Below are 10966 nucleotides of genomic sequence, written 5' to 3' on the forward strand. Positions count from 1 at the left end.
AATAGTGCAGCCCCCTGAAGGGTAGCAGGATGCGGCCCTTGGACGGAAAAAGGTTTTTGCACCTCTGCTATAGATAATCATCAGTAGAAGCAAAATTAGAATAACTCCACAATTGAGGGGATATTGCTTAATAATACTTTTATACAGAACACTAAAATGACTCCACCATAATACACTGATTATTGACTGGCAACACTAGGTGTCTAGTTACACCTATACAAAGAAAGCCAGACTGCACCAAAATGTATCCAAAAATAGTATATAACTTTTATTCAATGTAGAAGTAAAATGGAAACGGATGTTTAAAAAAAACAAGTGCACCGTGTTAGAGGGACACAGAAACTTCAGAGAGACATGGGAAACACCGGATACAAAGCATCCATCGATTATATAGCTTTCACGTATAAACTACACACATTTTGGGAACAAACCAGATTTCTGGATGATTGGCATCACGGCTGAACACAGAGCATATAATAAGTCGCCATATAGACAATCCTTGTCAATCCTCTCCGCCTAGACAAATCATATATATTAAAGTGTCTGGTGCATTCTCTTGTGGTGATGAGCATCCCCGTCTGCTCAGATGACACCTCACGTTTCGGCACTGCCTTTGTCTGGGGTTGATGATCAGCAGTGTAGCCTGCACACTCTGCAGATGCAGGGATTGTAGCAGTCCTGCAGGGGGAGCTAGTGCTGCACAGATAGTGATGTCTGCACCTAAGCTACAGTAGTATGAGTTGAATGCTCCTTGATGGTGAATGCTTCATATTTCAAATGGATATTAATTTCTGCACTTGGTGTTGTCATTTGATGGCTACAATTACAGTGAAGAATTATGAAAATATAACCTTGAATTTGAATTCTCTTTATAACCCTCATGGGTGATGAGATATCATCCCAAGTATCAGACCATTGTAATCCTCTCCACTGTCAGAGAGGAGTTGCTGAAGCAGAGCAGAGGGCATATGTTATGATAAACTTTTCAGTGTCTCAGTATTAGGAAGATAATCAAAACAACCATGGGCAGGGCCACATTTTCGATGAGTTTGGGTGAAGTCCCCTTTTAGGAGCGTCATTTTGCGGCCGGTAGCACAGACTTGCCAATGGCTGGCAAGTCCGTGCTACCTGAAAAAAAATTACGTTAGCGCCTTTAAGCTGCAGATGTAATTTATATGCAGAGTACTGCAGCACAGCGCGCCTGTGCGCACTGCTCTGCAGGTCACAGGCCAGCGTGTGTAATGGCGACATCACTGTGTCCCTTCAGACATTGCAGCTGCCGGTGGGAGTACAGAAATAAGCTGCAGGGGAGCGCCGGGACTGGTGAAAGGTTTGTTTTTGTGTGTGTGCACCTTAATAAATTGTGGGTGCTGTATATACTATAATTCAGGTGACTATATAAAGAATGTTTTATGTGGGGAATAGTGTGTTGAGTCATGTTGTGAGGATAATATATGTTAGACACAAGCTCCATTATACTGTAAGTGACTGCTATTTTTAGGGATGTAGTGTGGAGTTGTGTTGCATAGAGCTGAAGACGTTTGATCGTAAAGAAGTTTTTTTCTTGATGGAGTAGATTGTCACCTCTAAGGTATAAGATACTAGAAGTCCCTAATGTCTGTGTCTAATTACTAACTACTAGTGTGTAAGGTAGCATCATTGTGGCGGGGGGGGGGGGGAGCAGCGTTTTCGAGTTTTCCTCAGGCAGCAAAAAGGTTGGAATCGGCCCTGACAGTGGGCTCTACAAAGCAAAATCAAAGTGCCACATAATCTGTGTAGCAGCCGCTTATATAATGTCGACCAACTCAATATAGTGCAAGGTGGTGAAAGATCCTCTTTAAGGTCTTGAGTGAATTTGAGACTTTTTAAACAAAAATTCAAAAACAACTCCAAGCTATTTTCTATGGCCTAATGGGGAGCAGGTCCGGATTTGTGTCAATTTAACTGGTTCCCAACCGCCCGCCGTGTATTCATGTCGTGAGTCGGGTTAGGGTTAAAAAAGTGATCAGAAGGTCCTACAATCCTAAAAATTATATCATTGAAAATGTCATCAAAAGTCGCAAAAAATGACCCACAGCTCCATACAACAAAGTATGAAAAAGTTATTAGCGCCAGATGATGGCAAAATCAAAAATTTTTGTACAGGAGGTTTTAATTTTTGTAAATGTATGAAAACATTATAAAACCCATACAAATTTGGTATCCCCGTAATCGTATTGACCCAAAGAATAAAGTAGACATCTCATTTGGGGCGCACAGTGAAAGACGTAAAATCCAAGCCCACAAGAAAACACGCGAATACGTTTTTTCACCATTTTCACTGCATTTGGAAACATTTTTTCCCGCTTCCCTGTACATGTCATGGAATATTCAATACCATCACTATCAATACCATCAATTTATTGCTCAGGAAACAAGCCATCACAGAGCTATTTCTTTCTGTGTAAAAATAAAAAAGTTATAGATTTTTGAAGGTGGGGAGTGAAAAATGAAAAAACAAAAAAGGGCCAGGTCCCTAACTGGTTAAAAAAAACCAAAAAGGAGCTGGAACATCACTAGTGTGAATTCATACAGATGGGTGGTCTATCTAATAGGGTTATATGTATGCTTAACATTTTTTGTTGTACTATCGGTACAACATGAATATAGAGTGGCATCGAGAGGTGGATGAAATGGCAACCCAACTGAAGGAGCAGGATTTTTTTTTTTTTAAAGTCTAAATTTTCACATCTTGGGAATACTGCAGAAAACTCAACCACGGTGAACATCCCATTGTGTATTTTCCATTTGCCCTATGGTGGCACTGCTAGGAAATTAACAGGGTTTGTCAAGTGGATATACAAAATCTGCTTTCATGCCAATAAAATATATTTACATCACCCCTTCCATTGTTCCCTGTTGTGGTTGGAACCCACAGCTGCAGCCGTGGTGCAGATTACAAGTGAAATTCTTTAGTGCCATAATATTCCACAGCACTTTAAATACATGGAGTACATATACAAAATAATACATTACAGAGAAATTACACTATAGGAATGAGGGTCCTGCTCGCAAGAGTTTACAATCGATGTGACCAGCTTCTTCTGACTTGATGTCCCATGTTACATGGTGCTAGACAGCTGACCACTGAGGGGGTGGCAGGTATCGGCTCCCTATCGGTCTACTATTGATGGTTGAGCTCTTGCGCTCCTTCCTAAAGGGGGAAAGGATTTGTAGGGAATAGCTCGTGACACCAGTCAGAACATTCGCTGACTTCAGCCCTGGGTGATAGGTGTGGTTAAGCGTGATGATAGAGGAGTAAGTCATTTGTCTTGTGGTAATGGCCGTGCCCAAAGAAGCAACTCCACACTTGTACTTGTACGTTTCCTTGTGGGGGTACCGGCCACATTGGTGAGCTATCCTCCTCAATTGCTCCGCAGCTGCACTGCACCTTGCTAGCTGTGCTAACTCGCTAGGCCTCCGCTTCAGCCTGTCTCCTCTAGGTCATCTTGCTTCGGACTCACTCATAACTCCTCCCTTCTTCTTCCCATAATCCTTCTGTGCTGCTCTTTCACCTTGGTAGGCCGGCCCTTTTTTTAATAACCATAAAACAAATAAAGGTATATACACAGTACATTACCATTGCTGTAGGACCCAACATTTTACACAAAGTGTAAATCCTCACACAGCCACTGGGCACCATTTATTAAGTGTCTGAGAGGAAATCTGTTGCTAATGGCAACCAATTAAAGTCAGCATTACTTTTATAAACTGCTGTGGGAAAATGAAAGCTGAGCTCTGAATGGTTGCCATGGGCAGCTAGAACAGTTTTTCTCCCAGACCCTTTTGATAAATGCCCCTCACTGTGTCCCCATGAAAGTTAGAATGCAGCTAATGGCTCCTCAGTGTGACCCCTTGCATCATGTCAACCTTGATATCTTCTATACCAGACCCAGTGATTTATTGAGACTGACCACTGTGACATGAGTGCCTCTATGCTGGCCAGTCTTTCAATGCGAACCACAATAGCTGTGTAGTCGGTAACATCCAAAATAATCACTACAGCCCTAGGAAACCTAAAATATCCCTCTGAGCCAGAGTACCACAATGCTGTCAAAAATCTTGTAGCAACCACAACATGCACATGTCAGCCACCATGCCCCAATGAGAAAGAGGAAACTATTAATGCCAGCTAAATACCATTATAACCGCTGTGTCTCTAAGCCAGGTACAATGGACACACAGCCTACATGGTAACTAGAGTATAGCTTATCCCAACCAGGGCCGGATCATGCATTGGGCATACCTGGACAAGTGCTGGGGCCCAGAGCTGCTGGGGGGGCCCACATAAGGCTGTACATAAGGAATCCATGAGAGTGAGGGGGCTGTATCTAATTATCCATAGAGGTTGAGGGGAGTTTTATATAAAATAACCATGAGGGGGCTGTTTGGTATGATAAACTAGTGAATATTTTCTGGAACCGGAGACTGTTTTAGTTTCTGAATTTTTAATGCCAATACGTGAGTTCACTGCAAAGGGGCCCACTGAGGCTCCGTCACCCAACCTTCTGAAACCTGGAGCTGAACCTGATCCCAACCCCAAGTTTCATGGCTGCCACAGGGGCTCCTATTCAAGCCTCAATGCCCACCTAAAGGCCTCACTGCTGGCCTTTGTGCCACCCATATCACCTGCACCATGCCAGTATTAGATTTGTAATCAATATCTGTAGAGTGACTTCATTTTCTATTTCAGATGCACTGGAGTTATATATTGCTGGTTGCAAAAGTATACAACCCCTTTTAATGCACTAAAATATCCAAAGCCAAAAATATCTGTTATGTGGTTTGGGGCGGATCTACCCCTACTTATCAATCCCCACACCATGAATAATCCAGTATGTAGAAACCAATTACATAAATCTTGTAGCTAAGAACAAGGACAGTGCTGCATTATTTATAAGCGTAGCCTCTTTCCTTACCTTGCGTTACACTCTTTCACCCCTATTACTAATAAATATCTTTGGTCTTCACATATTACACAAGAGCTGCGTGCAAGATTTACAGCTCGTGTGCATAAAATCAATGTCACACTGCAAGGTGTCATTACCTTTAACAATGCCAGGTGAATTTCCATTGTACCAAATGGTAAAATAATGACATATTTTATCTGTACACTGATGTATGGGAAATTGATGGCCCCTTCTGCGTGACCTCTTTTTAACCTGTATTATTCTCTGATAAGACTGACTCTATACATATAGGGGGCGCAATAGGAACATTTTCATTCTCTCCAGCAAAAACTGACATCATTTACAGTATTGGGGTTGCAGTACCGTTGTTATCAGACCAGAGCTCAGACCTGGCCTATCTGTCCTGGGCTTAATGCCCCAAGTACAAGACTAACCATTGTGGTCTATGGCACCGTGACCTGGCCAGACATGTCCAATCTTCTGCTGTATTTACGCCCGCTCCCCGCTTTTCTGCACCCGACCTTGCGCTATGCCTGGGTTACAGCCCGGGTGAGCACACGGTCATGTGCATGAGGCCTAAGGTTGGAAACACAATTTTTATGGTTTCATGCAGATATTAATGCATATTCTTTGGCCAAGTTCAGTGGTTTTGGTCTTTGTTAACCCATTCCTGGCTTTGGCTCAAAAAACTGCTGCAAAATGTACAGTAAAAAAAAAACTAAACTAAATATCATGACTGTTTGTAATTCATATATATAATATAAATATATACTGGGACATTATATAAACAAGGAACATTTATCAAGCACTTTTGGCTTGCAAGGAAAGGGTTCTTCTTATAATGACTGATTGGTACATTTCTTATTTCTCTTTTTCACATTAATCTGGACCCAAATAACACAGGTAAGCAGGCTAAGATTCATATCTGCGGGTGATGGTGTCTGTACCCTGGCAGCCACTGATCATATAGCAAACAATAAAATGTACACAGACATTGGTTTACCCTTCATCCTTATTGACTACTACTGACATGTGCACATACCCTACATATGGAATAAATAATGAGGGAAAAATGTACACATGGCATATTATGAGGCCATAAATATACTCCAGCAATTCGTCAGAGTTATAACCAAGTGCTATCCGAGTCTACATGAGAATGATGCTAAATGCACAGATAATGTTCTGCATGGTCCATTGGGCCATGCTGAGAAAATTACAGCTGTAACATCCCCATCAGCTTGATACCAGGAACTGAGAGGCTGGCTTGGCCTGAGAGGCTGGCCAAGCTGTGGAAGACATTGTAGCACAGTCCAAGTATAGGCCTCATCCACACCCGTCCAGCTGACTAGCTGCAGTGCAGTACATTGTTCCCCTGTTCCTGGGAGTAGAATTTAGTACATCGACCTTCAGTGTTCAGCTAGGCATGATCAATCAGAGTCGAGATCAGTAGCAAGTTGTGTATGAAATCTAGTCAGGAAGAGAAAGAACCTGAACCCCATGGCTGAGCTTTTTTTTTTTTTTTTTTTTTTTTTTACAAACTCTAGGTCTCTGCCTCTGTAAAGTTCCAAGGAGATAGCCAATGAAAAGCCTGCATTACCTCAGATAGATGGTGCTGTTACAATGCAGCTTAGACAGGGAGATTTCTAGGGCAACTGAGCCTGGAAAAGATGGGCTACTGAAAGAGTTACAAAGCCCATTGAGGTGATCAGTCCTACTGGGTCAACTTTCCTATGGATGTCAATAAGCATCTGTAAACTATTGTCTTTGCAGCAGCTGTAAAGCATAACAGCAGGCTCTATAAACATTTACAATAGAACATTAAAAAAAACAATAAACAATAAATACAGATTGGGAAAGAGAACATGTCTCATTATCTGCATTCATTTAGGCTACATTCACATGTTTCAGCCAAGTCTATAGACAAAAGAAAAAAAAGGAAATGGGGTTGTGCTGATGGAAATTGGGTATTTTTTTTTTTTTTAAAACATTCTTTGGCCATTGAGAATTTTCCCAATGTAGATAGAACCATAAGATAACAGCGTGTGGGCAGATGGAATGGAGGTGGGTGAGTATTTCATAGCCTTTTTCACATAAGAACATTTCTCTGCAGATCCACCTGGGGCACAAATTTAAACTACATTGCATTACATGAGAAGGTACCCTTAGGGTCTACAAAGAAAGCTACAGAGAGTCATTGGATTTTTGTTCTTTAGCCTGCTGAGTTGTGGGTGCTGTAAAATCTCTGTGGTTCCGGCCTTGAGTTATTGCACAAGGTTTACAAACTGACGGCCTATGTGGCAAATCACTGTGATTGTGCTGAGAGGGCATTCTTTTTTGTCGCGTGCTATCCCTGTGACAAGGAGCATTGTGCCTGAATAAAGAACTGGGCAATTGTGCCGTGCCAGGTGTTAGATTAGAGAGAACTGCTTTATGCCATCAATAATACATGGCTCAGTGCCGCAGCAGGTGTATACAGCGTAGAATATTTTTGAGGTTTGGATGCTTTAGAACAGTGATGGCAAACCTTTTAGAGGCCGAGTGCCCAAACTACACCAAAGACCCGCTTATTTATCGCAAAGTGCCAACACAGAAATTTAATTTGTGATTTATACGCCCTTCTCTGTCACAGTTTTCATTGATACCAGCACCTGAGGACACAATAAAGCAGAAAATAGTCCCAGGTAGAGCTGTCACTTTAAAATAGCTCTATGCACAGCAAGTCCTGGGCTGTCTGGGACTGCAGAAAGATACCTGGAGTCCTCTCTGGTGATGGCCTGAGTGCCCACAGAAAGGGCTCCGAGTGCCACCTCTGGCACCAGTGCCATAGGTTCGCCACCACTGCTTTAGAAGCTCTTATGGTTTGTGTCTCATCGCCATTTATAGGAGTTTACATGAATATTTTCTTCTTAAAACAACGTCATGAATAACTTTGTTTCTGCTATCATATTGTGGCTCTGTTCACTTTATAGGAGTTCTGTAGGACTTCAAATGAACAGTGCTGCAGGTCAAGCGTATGTGCTACTGCTCCATTCAATGTTTATGTCACTGATGGATGTAGCCAAATACAGCTGCTCTATTAATCTCCATCAGTGCCATAGAGATTAATAGTGCATCAGGGCACATGTGCCAGCCATAGACTTGTAACCTCCCTTGTGACTGCTATAGACACTCCACTGCAAAGACAAAAAAATGGGACAACCCCCTTAAGGCCAGGTTCACACATAATTAAATTTACCTGCGGGACACATCGTAGCATGGCCCTTCCCCTCTCTTGCAGTCAGGGGCGTCGCTAGGTCAAAAGATCCGGGGCTCGTGCCCCGGATCTTTTGGCTGGAGCCCCGGATCTCCCCTGCGCATCCTCCTCTCTCTCATCACGATCTCCACAGATCGTGATGAGAAGGAGTGCAGTCACTGCTTTCCCCAGCAGGGGCTGCAGCCTCTGGAGGAATAATGCTCTGAAGGACCTGTGATGATGTCATGGATGGTCACATGACCTGCCGGGGAAACACACAGTGAACACATAGACCTGCATCATTGAGGTAAGTGGGGGGGGGGGGGGCTGTGTGGGGGCACATTAGCTACTGTGGGTCCTGTGTGGGGGACATTACCTACTGGGGGGGCTGTGTGGGGGCACATTAGCTACTGGGGGGGGGGGGGCTGTGTGGGGGCACATTAGCTACTGGGGGGGCTGTGTGGGGGCACATTAGCTACTGTGGGGGCTGTGTGGGAGACATTACTTACTGGGGGGGGGGGGGGCTGTGTGGGAGACATTACCTACTGTGGGTCCTGTGTGGGAGACATTACTTACTGGGGGGGGGGGGGGCTGTGTGGGGGACATTACCTACTGGGGGGGCTGTGTGGGGGCACATTAGCTACTGGGGGGGGCTGTGTGGGGGCACATTAGCTACTGGGGGGGGCTGTGTGGGGGCACATTAGCTACTGGGGGGGCTGTGTGGGGGACATTACCTACTGGGGGGGCTGTGTGGGGGCACATTAGCTACTGGGGGGGCTGTGTGGGGGCACATTAGCTACTGGGGGGGCTGTGTGGGGGCACATTAGCTACTGGGGGGGGCTGTGTGGGGGCACATTAGCTACTGGGGGGGGCTGTGTGGGGGCACATTAGCTACTGGGGGGGCTGTGTGGGGGCACATTAGCTACTGGGGGGGCTGTGTGGGGGACATTAGCTACTGGGGGGGCTGTGTGGGGGACATTAGCTACTGGGGGGGGCTGTGTGGGGGCACATTACTTACTGGGGGGGCTGTGTGGGGGCACATTACTTACTGGGGGGGCTGTGTGGGGGCACATTACTTACTGGGGGGCTGTGTGGGGGCACATTACTTACTGGGGGGGCTGTGTGGGGGCACATTACTTACTGGGGGGGCTGTGTGGGGGCACATTACTTACTGGGGGGCTGTGTGGGGGCACATTACTTACTGGGGGGCTGTGTGGGGGCACATTACTTACTGGGGGGCTGTGTGGGGGCACATTACTTACTGGGGGGCTGTGTGGGGGCACATTACTTACTGGGGGGCTGTGTGGGGGCACATTACTTACTGGGGGGCTGTGTGGGGGCACATTACTTACTGGGGGGCTGTGTGGGGGCACATTACTTACTGGGGGGCTGTGTGGGGGACATTACTTACTGGGGGGCTATGTGTGGGCTCATTACTTACTGGGAGGGCTGTGTGGGGGCACATTACCTACTGGGGGTAGCTGTGTGGGGGTACATTACCTACTGGGGGGCTGTGTGGGGAGGATAACACTGTCCAAGATATAGGGACAATGGGGAACATAAGATGTGGTGATGTCTAATGGAGAAGATGGAGGATGCGTCACCTGCAGTCACTGGAGGGAAAAAGTAGGGATTTCTCCTGTGATTTCTGTAGCTGTATACACTGTCAGGTTGTTATTGGCACAAGCACATGTGAGGGGGTTATGTACAGGGGGTCATTACTAAAAGTCTGATACACATGCATTGGGGCCCGTGCCCCGGATCTTTTTCCACCCTAGCAACGCCCCTGCTTGCAGTTATTTTTTATTTGGTATGGTGAAGGTCAATTTATGTTATTAAGAATGTTTTAAGTTAGTTGGCACCCGTAAAGCTATCCTGGATTCTGATTGGTGGAGGTCTGTGCCCCAGAAGATTGAGGCAGGCAGGTGTGGATGTGGAGGAATGTTGACCACAGGTACTTAATCAGGTTCCTTTGTCTCTGAGTTGTCAATGTAGAACAGGACAGAAAGATGATTTACACAAACTGCTTAAATAAGGAAGAAAGGCAGGAGAAAAAGAAGGACACAGGAACAGCATTCTTTAAAGAGAACCTGTCACCAGTAAACCACTCAATTAATCCTAAATAGTACCTTACATGAGTCTGTAATGGGGCCATAATGGTTTTTCTGGGAGTTTTCTGCATATCTGCATTTATATCCAGTCAAGCTCCCCCCCCGACTCCACAAGACCGAACTAGTAGGTAAATCAGCCCCTCCACATGGCCCACACCTCCATTTCACTGTTCATCTGTTTAAAAATCTGGCCCATGGAAGTCCCCATGGGTGCACACTGCGCATGCGTTGGTTCATGACGGCTAGCTCCACCGGCATGCTTACCCCAGCTGACTCCATTGGTTCATACCACACATGCGCCAGCAATATGCACAGAGTTGGTTAGAGTAAGAGGTAGCCGGCATACACTGATGCTTGCACAGTGTGCACCTATGGAGATGTCCGGGGCACGCAGGCCGTGCCCCAGACAGATGAGCAGTGACGTGGAGGTGTGGGCCGTGAAGAGGGGCTGGTTTACCCACCGGAGTGGCCTTGCAGAGGCGGGGGGATTTTCACTGGATCCAAGAGCTCTCCCACCTCCTTGACTGGAAATCTACACAGAATAAAAGTCATTTTTGACAAAACCCTCATTGCATTGCATTATGGCCTCATTGCAGACTTCTATAAGGTACTATTTAGGGTTAATTGAGTGGGTTACTAGTGACAGGTTCCCTTTCATAAAGAATACTGCA

The sequence above is a fragment of the Engystomops pustulosus genome, chromosome 7, assembly GCF_040894005.1.
Source record: "Engystomops pustulosus chromosome 7, aEngPut4.maternal, whole genome shotgun sequence".
Lineage (NCBI taxonomy): Eukaryota > Metazoa > Chordata > Amphibia > Anura > Leptodactylidae > Engystomops > Engystomops pustulosus.